This window comes from Pipistrellus hanaki (assembly GCF_964339955.1).
Source record: "Pipistrellus hanaki genome assembly, chromosome: 2".
In the NCBI taxonomy this organism is placed as follows: Eukaryota; Metazoa; Chordata; class Mammalia; order Chiroptera; family Vespertilionidae; genus Pipistrellus; species Pipistrellus hanaki.
The window spans coordinates 52,898,971-52,911,545 of record NC_140504.1 but is presented as its reverse complement, the minus strand read 5'-3'; the positions used below and the strand labels follow the sequence as shown (position 1 = coordinate 52,911,545).

Sequence of the window (12,575 nt, the reverse complement as noted above, 5' to 3'; positions counted from 1 at the left end):
AATTTAAGACAAGTATCGATAAGAGGTTGTTCAGAGTCCCTTGCCCAGAGATGGTGAGACAAGTCAGAGAAGAGGTAGAAGGCAGTTGGTCTCCAGTATTTGAAAAGATGTGGCATGAAGCGACTGGCTATGCCTGAACAGTCACATGGGGGAAGAGATGGAGCCCATAGGAAGAGACACAGACTTCAGAGAAATGTAAGAATTTTCTGTTAGGCATGTTAAATTTGAATGGGCCACCCTCTGGGGAGATGAGCTTTCTGTCTCTGAGGAACTCAAGCCTCCACCAGCTGACCACTCAGCAGGAACTGGTACAGGTGACTCCACGGTCTTACAGCACCAAGAAGGGCACGCTCACATTCCCCACCTGGCCTGACACCAGCAATTCAGGCTTTTTACCCACTTAAAGTTAAAGGTTACGGTGAGATGGCCTGGCTCCAAGATCTTTCACTGATGGCTTTAGCAGACAGAATTGCCTGTGGAGGGCAGTGAGTCTAAACCTATAGTTTTGGCAGACCTGCTCCACTGGAGGGATGAACCTGCTCCTGCTCACAAGGACAGGGGTCCCAGAAGGATGAGGCGTGGGAAGGAAAGTGGCCCTGGATCTCCATTGTTCAACGATGGAGGGAACGGTCAGCCCAAAACTTAACCAACTCCTCACTTGAGGGAGCCCATGCTGGTGGGTGCTGTGAGGGAATACAAAGGAGCCTAGGGGTTTGGAAAGAGGTTTCTGCAGGTGATGCAATGCTGATGCTAATAGGATGAGCCATCTTAAGATGACCCGATCCCATATTGAGCACCCACATGAGCTATGCCACTTTATTTAATCCTCCCTTAAACTAGGCCTCCCTCATTTTACAGTATACAAAGGAGGATCATAGATGGAAAAGAATTTATGCAAAACCCACAACCAAGAACCAGTCAAGCTGCGTTTGAACCCAAGCCCGTGCTTTTCCCAAGGTTCTACACAGCTTCCTCAGCAATGATTGCAGGTTGTAGAAGTGCCACAAACATCCCACAATAGAAAGAACCACCTAGTGAGGTCTAAAGCAGTATGTCTCATTTCGGCATGCATCAGAATGGCCTGGGGTGCTGGGGTTCTTGACCCAGCATTACAAAAGTGTTCAGCAATCTGGAGAAAGGCTGTGTGTAGATTAGAGTCCAAAGATGAAAGATAATTTTGAAAGGCGTTGGGGGTCAGAGGAGCTTGGCTAAAGGAGCTTAAGTTCCAAGTTCTTTGTTCTCTGTCTCATGACCCTTGCTTTTTATTAGCACAATTTGTCCTAAGGCAAGGTGGAGATAATACACTTCAAAGAGTAGGGTTTACAGAAGCATTGTCAGATTGGGGAATAGCCAACAGGCGGCAATAACATGTAGATTGAGATGCCCTGAGCTGTCTGGCAGTAAACAATCATCCTATTAGGTTTGGGGAAGTGCCCTCTAGCCACTCCAACAGGTAATTACATATGTGACTCAGCCCTTGTTGAGCCCCCAAGTTTCATCAACCTTTTGATAAAACTCTTGTAATTATGACATGCTGGAATTGGCTTCCGGCACTGGGGTGCTGGTTAAAGCACAGGTTGCTGGGCCCCACCCCAGATGTTGCCAAGTTAGTAGGTCTAGGTCCAAGAATGCAACTCCCAGGTTCTGGCAGTGCCGATGCTGCTGGTTGGGGACTTCACCTTAAGAACCACTGCTCTAGGGCAATCAGGAAAGAGAGTGGTGTCCTCCAGACTCAGGGCCACAGAGAGATGGAGGTGTGCTGCCTGTCTTGGGGAGGGAGGGCCCCAACAGCATCTCAGGCAGCAGGACTGCCAGCCTGTGCTGCTTCATTAGGAACCCATCTGGTTGGGAAGATGCTCCTTCTAAAAAAAAAAAAAATCCAGCCTCTTGTACTTTCCACTCTGAAATTCCTGGTCCTTCCAGATTGACAAGCTCTGTTCTCTTCTATAGGAAGTCCATTTCTTCTTCTACCACGATCTCCAGCGTTTTCTCCCATCTCTAAACAGACAGGCTGCTTTCACCAGACCTTGTGTGCCTGATGCTGCATGCCCTCCACTGAACACACTCAGAAATGAGCATAGTGACCAGAGAGAACCCAATCTGGACCCTGCACGTCTCTGAGATGGTGGAAGATGCTGTGACCAATCCCATCACCCTGTCAGCTCCTAGGAAGCCTGTGAACAATTAAAACCCCTCAGATCTTTTTCTCAAGATCTGCAGCCAAATCAAGTCTGCTCCACCCCCAACCCCCTTGTGAACTTGAGTAATTAATTTCTTCCATCTAAATGTGACTTTCCATCTGCCCCTGTTAAATTTCATCTTGTTGGTTTAAACCCAGCATTGCAGTCTGCTGAGATCATTTTGAATATTTATTCTAGCTTTTATAGGAGCTGCCCATCACAGCCTTGTCACCAACACATTTGATAAGCTCGCTTACTCCAGTTTCATCCAAGTTCATGCCAAAAATGTGAAGCTTTATTTCTCAGAATCTCACCTGCCACAAAACATCTTCCCCTTTGGAATCCCTAATCATATGATCATACTTCTCCAAATCAGACTTTCTACAGTCTAGGGAAGATCTCTTGGCATGCCACTTCTTTCCTTGTCTGTTATTAAGGCTAGGCTGCCGTGGTGACTTTCATTTGAGTACGGTCACACCATCACCTAGTTCTTGGTCATGGTCAGAATCAAATCAGAAGGATGGTCCATTGCTATTTCTGTACCTTCTGGGCAATGACAATGTTATAGAGGCAAGAATGTATCTGATTCTCCACTTTAAACAGTATTGGACAACCAACAGAAGTCCGGAAGCCTATCCCCCCATCATTGCTATAGCATGCCTCCCTGACAGCTTTATGTTCCAGACTGGGAAAGTAGCATCCAAATGCTTCCAACTGGGTGGGGAAGCTGTCATAGGGATATGTCATAACTTGCACCTGCTCAGCTGCAAGGCATGCTGGGATCTTGGCAGCTGGTCAGTGAGGAGGCAAGAAATGTTTTCTGGTGTGGGATCCCTGGAGAAGGGGGCGAGGACAGATTCAAGGAAGTAGAAAGGAAAGGGGTGCCTGGATGAATAGCATCCCCCCTCTTCTGCCATTCACATGTGAGATCCTCCCTTCTCTGCTGCAGAAAGGCATGGTACACGTCCGTGGGATGCTGCTGGAGCGTGAGCCAAGGATGGAGAGAAGTGTATGTATATGTAGTGGGGAAGTGTGTAGGTTCTGAAGCCAGACAGCCTAGATTTACATCCCAGCTCTACTACTTATTAGCTGTGTGACCTTGGGCAAATTGTTTTTCTCTCTCAAGGTTTCAGTTTCCTCATGTGGAAAGTGGAGACAAAAAATAGTACCTGCACACAAGGCACATGGGGATTAAAAGAGATAATGCATGTTCAAAGATTGTCTGGTACATAGGAACAGCTCAATAAATAACAGCTGTATATGGGACAACAGCTTGAGGGCACTAAGTGTTGCTAGTTCTAGGGCTGGAGGTTGAAGAGAAAAATGCTAAGAAGGTATAAGAAGAAACTTAACTCTGGGGGGAGGGGGTGCAGAGTGGAGCTCACCTGAGGGGTGAGGATGCAATCTGTGAAACTGGCCTGAAGGCAGAGCCCAGGCCTGAGGCTAGATAAGGACTGGACCCTCAGGTCAGGTCCGGCAGAGCAGCCAGTTTGAAGCCTCAGAGGAGTTCTCTGAAAAGTTTGTTTTCTTCAGCTCCGAATACAACAATTTTTAATTGCTATAGGAAGTCAGTCAAAAATTGTCTAAATGGTCCATGTTAAAAAGTACAAATATTCCACCTCTAGAAAACTGTTACGAGGAAATAACCCTCAATAGGCAGAGATTTATATACAAGCATGCTCACTGCAGCGTCATTTATAACAGTAAAAAGTGATTTACAAGCTCTATGTCTGACCCACAGGGGATTCGTTAAATAAATTATGGCACATCCATATGATGGAATAGCAGGCAGCCATTAAAAAGCCCATTTTAGAAGAATACTTAAGACATGGGGAAATTATCACAATATGTTATAAAATAAAAAAAAGGGTGGTTACAAAAGAACACAGACAGTACAATCACAATTTTAAAATATAGAATGACTGCCCAGCAACCATAATGGCAGAACGACCAGAATGACCACTCGACCAGTCACTATGAGGTGCACTGACTCCCCAGACTCCCTCTCAGTTCCTCCTCCACAGCTGGCAGGCTCCTATAGCTGGATGGCTAACAGGGAACTGCCTAGCAGCCTAAGGGACAACCTCTTGGTCCCTCCTCCTGGTCTGCAGGCTCCCAGCACCAGATGGTGAAAGGGGAACCAACAGGGGTGAGTGGTGGGGAATGTGGGAGGTGCCAGGGCAAGGCCCCGCCCTGCTGGCCACCCTCCTCACAGAGGGCAACCTGCAGCAGAGGTGGGTCCCTCCCCCAGCCAGCAGGCTCTCATCTCCCATGGCAAACTGGGAACCCGGGTGGGTGGCGGCAGGGGGCGAGGCCAGCTGCTGGCAGCCGGAGAAGATGGCCCTGATCCCAGGCTAGGCCCAGGGACTGCACCCATGCACGACTTCGTGGGCCAGGCCTCCAGTTACTTTCATAAATGCTTTAAGACAAAATGACCAAAAAGAAGTTGCACTAGAAAGAAGCTCTCACAATCAGCTTATAATAGAAAGTCATTAAACTCAGAGCACGGGAACGCACACAGTAGCCGTGATCTGCATGCCAGGGGCTGTAGTTAGTACCTACTAGGGAGGACCTGGCTGTTTGGAAGGGCTGAGGGTGAAGAGATTCTGCATGCCAATGGCGTGAGGCCAGGTGGAGCCTGGGAAAGAAGACTCGGGTCGGTGGCTCTCAACCGTGGCTGCATATTAGAAGGTGAAAAAATACCAAAGCCCAGGTCCATCCTCAGGGATTCTGACTTCACTGAGGACTAGGATAAGGCTGGTCATCTATATGTTTTTCAAAGTTCTTCAGGGACCAGTGAGTTCTTCAGATTCTAATAGGGACCAGTGAGTTCGTGTTGCGCCGGCCCAGGCCACAGCTACCTGTGTACAGAGGACACTGGAGCCTTGCTCTCTGGACTGAGCCCAGCATGTGAACAGAGACTCATCCTGGAAGCTAGAAAGAAGCTAAAAGGAAGCAGGTGGCCCCAAGACGCTTGGTCTATGCAGGACTCTCCGCTTTGGGGGACAATTCACAGACGTGCTTCTTAAGAGCTGGCCTATTTGGGAACTTTTTTCCACAAGGACACTGCTCTCCACGTGAGACTCCTGAGGGGACCCAGTTATCAGCTGAATCCACAGACTGCAAGTACAGGTGCGTCTACAAAAGGGAGAAGGGAAGGAAACCGGGATTCTGGGAAACCTACAGGGACCTGATTCTGCAGAAGCTGGAGCTAGTGGTATTTTCCTCTCCGTCCTGCTTTTGGGCAGAAACACACTCGGGCCAACGGAGCCATGTGCAAAGCTTAGAGGCAGTCTGCTTTGGGTGGATGAGTTTCTCCCAGGCGCCTTGAGGGAAGAGGAGCAGAGGGAACAGGTTGCTGGAAACAAAAGTTCGTATTAAATGATAAGATCTCCGGGCCTCTCATTGCAGGCATAGAGTTACTCCAGGCACCAAGAGAAGGAAAGAAGAGGCCTGGATGGGGGGTGTGCACACTGGAGCCATACATCCCTGAATAATTAAGAGCGAACTGCAGCTCTTTTGTTCTCCTTAAAGTGGGCTTCTGGGGGGGGCTTCGGGACAATGCCCAGGGCAGTATGGAGGCAGTTTTGGCTCAGGTGGGCTCTCCAAGTAGGGATGGATCTAAATTGCTACCCTACCAGCCATTTCCCTGAGGTTGCCTGCCTCACATCAACTCTTGCAAAAGAACAGAGCTGCAGATAACCCAAGATGCCGGGTAATCAAAACCATGCACTAAGTTTATACCTGGGTGTATGTGAGTATATGTGCATACACACACATATATGGCAGATTTACCTTCCAGACGAAGTTTGGCTCAGGCGGAGGATAGCGGAAAATGCACTCTGTGAGGATGCCGGCACCAGCACTCAGGGGGCTATAAACAATGGAGCTAGACAGTAACTAGAAACTGGCTTGAGACTAAACATACATAATCAATAATCCACAAAAAGGGGAATGAACCACTCCTGGGGAAAAAAATCAAGAATTGACTATAAACTCCATCCAAAACCACCAGCCTTGATGGTCAGAAAGAGCCTGTGGGGTTGGTTCCTCTGACACCTCATTTTTACAGACGGGGAGTCTGGATTAAGCAAAAGATCTCCAGTGGGGAAGCAGCCCTCGTTTCCAACCCAGCCCCCTCCTTGGGGAAAGTAAACCTACCTCCTCTAATTTGATCCTCGGGGGACTGGCGGAACAGCCGGTCACCAGCCATCCTCCAGAACCAACCCTTCCTGTCACAGGAGAGGCCACAGAGATATTGTTGGTTCGAATGCAAAGATATCCTGATAACACGGACAAGGCTTCAAATTCAGAGGAGTTCCAGGTGCAAGTCTGATGAAGACATCCTTCACAGACGCAGGAAGGCATCCTGAGTCCCACCATCACACCATCCTGGCGGGCCTGGGCACCCAGCATTGCCTTCAAGCTTTCGTTTGCTCAGGGAAAAGCCCAATGAAATCCTCAGCCTCTTATTTCAAGTCAGAGTGGAGGAGGGTGAGCAGCCCAATTGTGGGGAAATGGGAAATGTGCTCAAGGTCAAACTCTCCCAAGCCCAGTCTCCAGCCATAGAGTCCCTCTCCCAGCTCCCCCCACTGTGCCATCTCAGGTTTTTCAACGTTGAAGCTACCAAGTACAGCAATTTCTCACTGGTGAGCCCCCAAGTAATGTCTGAATTAAAGAGTGCATTCTGCAAGGTTTGGTTTTCATCTCTCATGCTCACTAAAGCACAGCACCAATGCAGAAGGGCAGGCTGGTGACATGCAGATGACAGAGCAGTCGGTACCCTTTTCCCTCTCAGAACGCTGCTCCCAGCTGGGACACTCCCCTGCCACTCTCTAGCTTTCCAGCCTGTTGTAAGGGGAATCTCTTCAGAAAGGAAGTCTTGAAGGAGACTCTTCCATTGGAGACAAAGAATGGCATACACAGAGATCCCCTTCCAGTTTACCCACCAAGGAGCCATCTCCTCAGCTGAGGCAGATGTCACCAAACCAAAATTCAGAGAGAAAGAGTTTCCAAATTATGCCAGTGAAATCCAGGGGTTGCCCACACACACGCTGTAAGAGAAAGGCTCAATTCATCAAGATACTTGCTTTGGCCTCTTATACATTTAAGACCAAATTAGGCTGAAACCGGTTTGGCTCAGTGGATAGAGCATCAGCCTGCAGACTGAAAGTTCCCGGGTTCGATTCCGGTCAAGGGCATGTATCTTGGTTGAGGGCACATCCTTGGTAGGGGGTGTGCAGGAGGCAGCTGGTCGATGTTTCTCTCTCACCGAGGTTTCTAGCTCTCTATCCCTCTCTCTTCCTCTCTGTAAAAAATCAATAAAATATATATTTTTTAAAAAGACCAAATTAGTTAGGCTTTGTCATAAATATAAGACCAACTTAGTGATGGCTAAACTCAAATGCAAAGGTATGAATGTGAAGAAAACTCATTCATTGGAGGTAATTATTTCTAATACACACATTCACACAAAGTCATCGGTTGATGAAGACAAGCTAGTAATCAAGGTGACCAAATGAGGCAAAGGATGGTCTCAGGACACACTGGGGTTCAGACCCTGAAGTATAAATAACCAGTACTCCCTCCCGATAGTTCTCATCCCCGGGTCACCAGGCACAAGGCAGGTGTTCAGCCCCACGTAATGAGTGAGGAATCTGAGGAATCTAATATCTAATTCATTGGAAATAGGGACACAACTAGCTCTCTCAGCCCCCACCCCACCCCACCCCCCGCCCAATCCTTTGGACAATTCCACATTAGCGGTCAGGTCACCCAGACAAACCCACGGGTAAAAAACAACCCACAGTAAATTTCCTCTTAGAAGTTGAGGCAATGCTAGTGATTATGCTCTCTAGCATGCTGATTCACCTCCCTCCAGGGTTATCAGAGACAAAACTTGTCTACGGTTGTATTTATAGCTTCTGGCACAGTGCCTGGCATATAGCAGGTGCTCAGTAAATGACAAACAACTTAGTTTACTGACACTGTTTATCTCATCTACCTGGTTTACAGGCAATTAAAAAAAAAATCAACACTTGAGAACCATGGGGAACACCAGACTATGGGGCAGCAGAGCTCAGCTCTGGGTCCTTTGAGGCAATATGACAAGGTAACAAGCACTTCTAATCAGGGATCTTGTCCTTTGCCTTCCGTGTCCATTCTGTCACCTCAGTCCTCAATAAAAGTGGTGAATTGGCTGATGGTATAGTCGTGATCTGAGTTGCTATCCTGTTGACTTTCCCTGTGGGATACAGGAGGGTGACCAAGATTAAGAACAGGAGTGTCATGATCGATGTTCAAAATAATTCGACCCGACAGCATCTTCTCCCCAAGTGCGCACACTCCATCCACCAATCTTCAGCCTCACCAGGCCGCTCCTCCATAAACCTCTGCCATCCCTCTGCCCCCGTGCTGGAGCTCCTCTTTCCCTTTTTAGTCCCAAATGTGAGGCTCAGGGCTTCTGGATATTCCTTGGGATCCCCCAACAACCTCTGAGAGCTTCTGGCCTTTTCTCTTTCAACCCCTGCATAGAGCTTTACTATATTCGAAGCAAAAGGTCATGTTTGGATTTTTTTTTCTTTCTCCTAAAGGAAAAAAATATTAGTTTACACCCAATACGCTCTCTCCAGAGGTGAAGGACGGAGGGGAGGGACATGAGACCTGAGTTCCAGCCTTGGCTCTGCGTCTAAAATCTTGTATCAACGGATAGGAAGTGCTAGACCTGTATAAGACGAGACAGCTCCCCAACCTCAAGGAACTCGTCTTCTCACACAAGAGTCCTAGTGGCCCTGAGAGTGAGGGTGAGCTGGGGGCCACCAGGTCAGAAGGAGGACCAGGCTGGTGGGGTGTTCCAATCCATCCCCAAAGTGCAGGGAAACATGATAACATGTGCACACAAGGAGACGAGATCACGTCTCAGAATCATAATTCCTTAATCTGCAGATATAGGGGTCAGACCGCTCAAGGGCTGCACATTGGTTTTGTTTGGACCATGGTTACTGGGTCAGTTTGACTTTAAATAACCAGTTGTCCCCAGACCCAGCCACTTTGAATTGGTTGATCCGCACATTGCTACCTGCCTGCCCTCTGTAGGCATTTGAGTTTGTGACTCCCCAGACATGACAATCTCCTCCAGCTTTGAACCTCAGTGAGAAGTTACTAATAGAGGGACTTTCAAACAGGCCAGGAAGGATACCCTAGGACCGTGGTCACATGAGGCTCTTTGGCCCCTTGAGTGTGGCTTTTCCACAGAATACCACAGCCTGGGCGAGTCTATTTTGAAGAAGTGGCGTTAGAAGACGTTTAAGTTTAAAAAATTTGGCTCTCAAAAGCAATTTCAATCGTTGTACTGTTGATATTTGGCTCTGTTGACTAATGAGTTTGGCGACCACTGCCCTAGGACAAAATCTTCTGTGATTCTTCCAATACCAGCTTTTTTTTGGGGGGGGGGGGGGAGGGAGCAATCCACAGAGCCAGGCTGGACCTCTCGGCTTCTTTGCCTGCCCAGTCCCACTCTGGGAGTGGGAAGGGAGCCCCTCCCTGTCCACCCCTTCTCCTGTCCCACCCTCCCAATCCGCACGGCTGGAGGAGAAGGGGTCAGAGTCCACAAGCCCAGCTCCCAGCCCCACCTGAGTCACCAGGCTTTCCTCAGCCAGTCCTCTCCTAAACCCTGGTCACCATCTGGCACCAAGCCCTTGCTGCCTTGTACAGCCTTTGCATTTTTCTGTTCATGTTCTCCTCATCTCCCCCTTCCCCCCAATAACCACCCTCCCCCTAAAAAAGCTGGTGAATTTAGCTCCGGCTCAGCTTGGTATCTACCAGAACCTTGCTGGCACATCGCACACACCAGGTGCTTATAGATGTCCATAGTGATGGTAATGATGGCTGTTTGCAGCTCTGGAGGAGGAAGGCTGGGGCCTGACTCGCTGGAAAGAGAACAGAGATGGGCCCAGAAGAAAGACACCCCCACCACCACCTCACCATACACGCACACCTCCCCCCACATGGCAAACCAGGGGCAGCCCTTGTTCCTGGGTGATCCCCCAAAAGGGTTCTTCCTGCCGGTTTTGCCCTAAGTGTCACAGTGGCAAGCCTTCTCTCTCTTTGATATTTTATCCGCCTGCCTTCTCCCTTCCTCCTGGGTTAGGAATCTAGATTGGGGCAGGATACTGCAGCTTTTCCCAAGCTGCTCCTTCATCCTGCTCCTTTCTCCACAGGGGTCCAGTTCTCAAACTCAAGTTCCCCTCTGCCCCTTCCTCAAGGTCATCTACCCCCCACTCCCTACCCCGGATCAGAAGAGGCGATGCCACTTTTTAATGTCAAGAAGGGGGTTGGGTAACTGGGGAGAAGGAAGGGAAGAGAATAGCCTAAAAGATGAGGGAAAATGGGGGGTGGGGAGGACTGGGAGGCGGGCTTGGGGTGGGGGGGAGCTCTGGAGAGGGGAGTCTCTGCCTAGGGAGCAGAATGAGGCCGAAGTGGGGAGCAGTGGGGTGGGGGGCTGAGAAATGTGGAAAGAGACTAGATTTTCTAGGGGCTGAGGGGAAACTGGAGGGTGGGGCCAGGGAAGGTGGGATCACGCTGGGGTCTAGACACAGGCCAGCTTCCAGACACCCCCCACCCCCCCTTTTCCTGCTCGCATCCCAGTTGCGTAGGCTCCAACGCAGGGCCGGGGAGGAGCGCATCCGAGGGCCCGCGGCTCTCCGGCTCCGGCCGCTCCGGCTCCCGCCGCGGACGCCTGGGGAGGCCCGCAGGGTGGGGCATGGTCCGGCGGCCGCCTCTCCCCATCCAAACCTGGGCCCTCTGCAGCCGGGCGCGGGGGGCGGGCGGTACGGCCGGAGGACCGGGCAGCCAGGCACGGGAAGGAGGCCAGAACGGCGCTTCAGGTGGCTCCTCCGTGTAGTTTAAAGTTTGCAGCAGGCGAAGGAGCCGGCTCCGTCCTCCCTCTGCAGCCGGCTCAACTCGGGCTCCCCTCTCCCGCGGCAGGTCCGGCGGCCACTCCCCTCGGGGCCCGGATCCCCTCTTCGGTCTCCATCCCTCCCAGGGCCCCCGCCCCCCCCGCTCCCTCCCTCCCTCCCTCCGCGCTGGATCTCCGACAAGACGTGAGCGGAAAGTGAATGGGCAGCCTAACCACAAAGACAAATTACCATGAGACAAATCCATCGGGAATTCGCCGTCCGCGTCCGGGGTCCCGCCGCCGCCGCACCCCTCTGCACCGGCCGCGGCGGAACGCGGGGCTCCCCGGCCGGCCGCTGCGTCGTCCGGGGCCTGGCAGGGCAGAGTTTGGGCTCCGCAGGGCCCTCTCCGGCAGGGGTCCGGGGACAACCAGGGCGCGGGGGGCCCCCCGAAGGTGGCAATGGAGCGGGGACGTCCCCGAGCAACAGATTTTACCCTCCGCGTGGGCTCCAGGTCCCCACGCACCGCGCCCGCCCGCCCAAGCCCTCCCTGCGCCCGGGTTACTCGCCCGGTCCTCTCCGAACCTCCATCTCCGCGGGTCTCGGAGCCTCCGCCCCGCTCTCTCCCAGCCATTCATTCCGCCGCCCCCTTCCCACAGGCCGGGCCCGGTTCCCATCGCCGGCCCCGGGCGGGCGAGGACCCGGTGCAGCCCGGACCCGGAGCGAGCGGGCGGCGCGGGGAGAGGCGGCGCGGAGGGCGCCCGAGCCGAGCGAGGTGTCTGCGGGCGGCGCGGCAGCCCGAAGACCCCCTCTTGTCCCCCCGCCCGACGCCGGCGCCACCTGGTTCCAAAGGGCCAGCGCCCCCGGCCCCCACCCCGCTCCCCACCGAGTTGCCGAAGTTTGAAACTTGCAGCCCCAGCCCGCGCACTGGGAGCGCCCGCGGCTCCCGGGACTCACCTCCGGGCTGCGGGCGCAGGTGCCGGGTTCCCGGCGGCTCCGGGCTTCCAGAGAGAGAGGAGAGGCGGAGGCGGACCGGGAGGGCTGGCGGCCGGTCTGGGAACTGGGCGGCCGCGGAACAGCCTCGGGCTCCAGGCTCCGCGCTCCGGGTCGCTCCCACCCGGGCCCGCGCCGCTGTGCCCGGCTCCTCCCGCCGCCGCCGGACGCGCGGCCGACCCGCCGGCTCCGCGGAGCTGGGCGCCCGCAGCGGTCCCCGCGCTCCGGCGAGCTCCCGACCCGGCGCGCGGGTGAGAGCGGGGAGGAGGGGACGGAGGGGGAGGGACGGAGGGATCGGCCGTGGGGGAGGAGTTGGGAGCCTGGAGGGGAGAAGAGAAGGGGGCTGGAGCGAAAAGGAGGAGGGGGCGGAGGGGACCGGCCGCGGCGGCGGGCGCTGCTTCTGTCGCCAGCCCGGAGGCGTGCGCTAGAGCGCGAGGGGGCGCCCTGCGCCTCCCTGTCCCCGACCCGGCCCGACCCTCGCCCCTGGCGTTTCCCAGGCGTAGAGGTG

General features: G+C 52.9%; 1 protein-coding gene across 3 annotated transcripts in view; it reads right to left on the bottom strand.

The window, feature by feature from the left end:
* The window catches only part of SEMA5B (semaphorin 5B), a 126,187-nt gene extending 113,832 nt beyond the window's left edge, over nt 1-12,355 (bottom strand). For 2 of the 3 annotated variants that reach the window (XM_084871515.1, XM_084871514.1), the window contains exon 1: nt 12,032-12,133. The gene's annotated coding sequence lies outside the window, so the exon portion shown is untranslated. Of the gene's footprint in view, nt 1-12,031 lie in introns of all 3 variants that reach the window. The other variant, XM_084871516.1, reaches the window with a different exon arrangement.
* Nucleotides 12,356-12,575: the final 220 nt, after the last annotated feature.